Raw genomic sequence first — 4,464 nt, 5'->3', positions numbered from 1 at the left:
GCATTCCCCAAGAGAAAGACTGTATACACCCAATAGACAGGTAAAGCCGTGCTTCCCTTTTCTAGCGGTAGCTACTAGACAAGAAATTTTAAATATTGAAAGATGGATCTAATATTATCAAACCAGATCAATACACGGACCATTTTGGTATAGTATGATGAATAATTACACGCTATGTATGTAGGTAGGTCTTACCTAATGCATTCACATTTGTAGTCTCTTCTTGAGGCTACTCAGTTTCAATCTCTAAATTAGAATGTAGCTCATCACCATTGCGTAATTTTTCAACCTTCCCTTCTAATTCACAGCTTATATGCACTGTGTGTGAACCCGCGTGAATGACCATGCGTCTTGTTTTTCCCATGTATATAAATCACCAAGACAGGAAGTATTAACAATTCTTGGTAAGAGACCGCAACTCAATTAAAATGCTCATCTATTATCTTCATTTGCTGCAGGTGAATGGTCACAAGAATATCTGATAAGATCGTCAATGTAACAGAAAATGGCCACAATAAGAGAGGCAAAGCCACGAATAAACAGACTTAAACTCCTTCAAGCGAAACCCAACACGGAATCCTAGAAAAAGCTCTCAAAAGTTCAAACCCTCACTCAGACTGAGTCTTGTTATTCGAGACCAGGAATGACCGAAGAATAGCAGCCGCTTGCCACTAGAATGAACAAAGAAGGAAAGGAGATATAGGCAGGTCGGAAAAGCTTGCTACTTCTGCTTACACCAAGTCTCCATCACAGAATTGAGCACGCTTTTGTGCTCTACCCTTCTTTTGCTTTCTGCTTTGGCAGTTGAGCCACAAAACAACTGCCTTCCATTTAGTATTTGACAATTAGAATAAACCATGAGAATATGTCTGAACACAATTCTTGGTATTTCAAATAGATGCAGCCACCTGCTGTAACGTTGACTTCACTCTCAAACTTCAGTCCTGTTTAATCCCCAAGAGAAAACACCTCAAATGAGTTTCCATGCCTCCATTGGAACAAAAACAGAATACAAGAAAGGGGATAAGCTCAATGTGGTGGCTTATAACACTGTCATCCCCACCGTCGGGCTTGGACGAAGAGGACTCGACGTCGTTGTTGGCTCATCAAGCTCCTGTGCGAGGACTCGACCTCGTCACGTTCGATCGAAGAGGAAATATGGGGACTCGACGAAGAAGAAGAAGGATACTTGGACGAAGAACAGGAGGATCGACAAATAAGAAGCGAACTCCACGAATAATATGGACACTGGACAGAAGACGGATGAAGAAGTAAACAACACTTGAGAAGAAAACTCAATCATGGCTTGGAAATTTGGGCTGAATCTTAAACAACGACGTTTTTGCACACGGACTTTTCTTTTAAGCTCGATGCCAGTAAGAGAGAAAACGAATAAAACAAGAAGAAGCCATGTCAGCATTTTCCATCAACTAAATTGAACAAAGTTAATAGAGAAACTTGATTACATCATATTGATAAATTTTAGGACTTAGTTGTATTTTTTCTTGATTGCACTTTTACAATTTTAAGATTTCTAGTAAACTTTTTCTGATATTAAAAAAGTCAAATACTCGTTACACAATTAAAAAAAAAAAAAATTATTGCTAGGGGAGGTGGTTCAGAACACAACCACAAATCAAGTGACTTATGTCCTTGATAAACTTGAGTGTTCTTTGAATTTTGCGTGTGGTTGGGGTCGGCCGAGTAGGATGTGTGCTCTAGAAGCACCTAAGGTACTTATTTAATTGGTGGATGATGTATTTCTGTGTCCTCCCCTACCTTTACGGTTTGATTTAAAGCCACTTCAAATAGGAAATGAATTAGTCGATCTTCCAGGCATTCATTCTTTTTTGCCGTGAAGGTTTCATTTCAGTATAGATTCAATTTCTGCTACTTATTTAACTTTTGATGTTGAGGTTGAGTCTTGATTTTAATTTCTTCTATAGTTTAGTTGATTGTGTCCATGAAAAAATTCTTAATTTAGCTAGATTTGGAACAAACCAATTTTCATCAAAGTTGTGATATACCTAAAAACATAAAATGTATTCACGCATATGAGAAATCACATAGACGAAATTTCATCAACCTGCTTCCATAACTATGCTAGATAGAAAGGGGGCAAAAAGGAGGAGGGAAGGCTTTATCTACTTGATTAACTAATCTTTTCATTTTCTGGTAATAAGTTATTTCTCTCACCTAGAAGCTTATATCTTAGGCAGCTAAAAGGTCAAGCTCATGACATATATTACTAATCTCATGGACCAGGTAGGGTATAAAATTGTCTACATTTTCTGATGTGGAAAATTGAACGCCAGTGATGTGCTCAACCCACACACACAATTCCTTCCTTTAATCACTATGCGAATCCCGCAAGATTTACTATATATTTTCACATGATATTGTTTCATCTTATGTATAGATCCTTTCTCGTATTTTAATATCAATGAACTATTTAGGAATTTAGAGCATCTTAATCTAATCTCTTATATATAGAGTACCCTGGCAAATTTGATCATGCTATTCCTTTTCTAAAACATGGTAAACATTAGTTGATATGCATTACTGATTGATTTGACTGCATAATTTGATCATGCTATTCCTTTTCTAAAACTTTCTTGATAGATTGATTGTAATTTTATTTTTCAAGAATTAAGCTCTCATCGGACTTCTCCATGTTGTAGACTCTAGGGTTGCATTTGGTAGACCGGATAAAACTCCGGATATGATAAAAGTTATCATATCCGGGATATGATAACTTTTATCATATCCGGAGTTTTATCCGGTCTATAAATGCCCTAAACACTAGATATGATAAAAGTTATCATATCCGGAGTTTAAAGTGACACGAAATCCAGATATGATTGAATATACCCCAGATATAGTCCGGATAAAAAAATCCCACCTAGGAGATGGGATAGACCCAGATAGAATATGTGAAATTTGAAAAATAAAATTTCTCTCTCTTCCTCCCCTCTTCCTTCGTTGCTACAGTTCATATTTGGCCAAAGTTGTGGCAACCTTGGGAAGACAGAGCCGACCAGATCTGGTTGGTGATGCGCTGGTTTGTGATCGACGAGGTGAGATCTGGAGCTAGGGTCCATGGTCGAGCCACCATATTAGTCGTGGCAGTTTGCAGTCATTGGCCTTCCATGGCTGAGCCACCTCTTCATGGTTGCTCGCATAGATATAGAATGAGAAAAGCAGGGATGAATAGAAAGGACCAGGTAAAAAGCTCAAGCGTTGCCCGAGATTGTTTCAATAATCTCTTAAAAAAAAACTACCCCCATCCCTTCATTTCTCCAAATCGCATCCCGTGCTCTCTCCTCTGTTCAACACATGCTAAAGACCCAAATTTGACAATATCATTTTTAAATGATCGACCCAGTAACTTGACATCTCCGGCAAAGTGCAAAAAGCTGGGTTTTTTTCTCGAGTTCATTTATTCATTGAAGATCCACAAGATTGTCTATCTCCGATAAAGAGATTTTCAGTTCGCCTCACCTTCCGGCAATTTTTTTGCCTCTTCTAAGAGTACTATTTTCTTTGTGGAAAGTTGAGTTGAGCGCTTATGGCCTCCTCCTTTGCTTCACGAGGAAGAGGGTTGTTTTATTTCCCTGGTTTATTTTTAGTTTTAATTCTGCAAATCAAATATTTATTTGGATAATATTTATTTAAATTAATATTATATTAAAATGTCAACAAACATTGGATTTGATATTTAATCCTATTCTATCCTTATCTTATCCGGCATTATCCTATCTCGGCAAAAATGTCCAGACGACCAAACGCGGCCTAGAGGCTTGTGAAGATTTAAAGACCACTAGCATCACTCTTGTTGGGATGCAAGGAATGAAGTAGCATATCATTTAGTGGATCAATGCACTGAAAGTGTCTAAGATAAGGTACATCATTATAATTAAAAAAAAATGCTATAAAGGCGCAATCAAGCTATAAATTCATTTGAAGTAGTTTATTGATGCAAAGTTTAACTTGATGTTGATGGTTCGATATTGGATTGTGAGTATGACAAAACTTAGTTTTTCAATCCCATGCTCGAGCTGAATTCCATATAGCATATGTGTTTGAGATTAAACTCAAGTAAACTCAATTATTGATAATTTGAAAAACTAAATTACAATGTGAAGCTTGAACTCTATCTCTAGCCTCGTAAAGAATAGAAAAATAAAGTAATATTTTCTTTTATTTTAATAACATCCTTCAAATTATTAACACGGTTTGCAAGCCTTACAAAATCTGACACCTACAACATGGCATCAAAATTAGTGAGATAACCATAAGCAATCAATACATTATAAGAGTTGACTGATAATTGTAAATGAAAACTCTTTTAGTTGTACTGCGTTTTATTTCTATGTACATATATCTAATTACTTTTATCTCTCTCTCTTTTTTTTTTTTGGTTTTATGCTACGAATGATTCCCAATAATTTCTTAGGGAAGATA

This window comes from Eucalyptus grandis, chromosome 9, assembly GCF_016545825.1.
Source record: "Eucalyptus grandis isolate ANBG69807.140 chromosome 9, ASM1654582v1, whole genome shotgun sequence".
Classification (NCBI taxonomy): Eukaryota; Viridiplantae; Streptophyta; class Magnoliopsida; order Myrtales; family Myrtaceae; genus Eucalyptus; species Eucalyptus grandis.
This window is presented reverse-complemented; position numbering follows the sequence as displayed.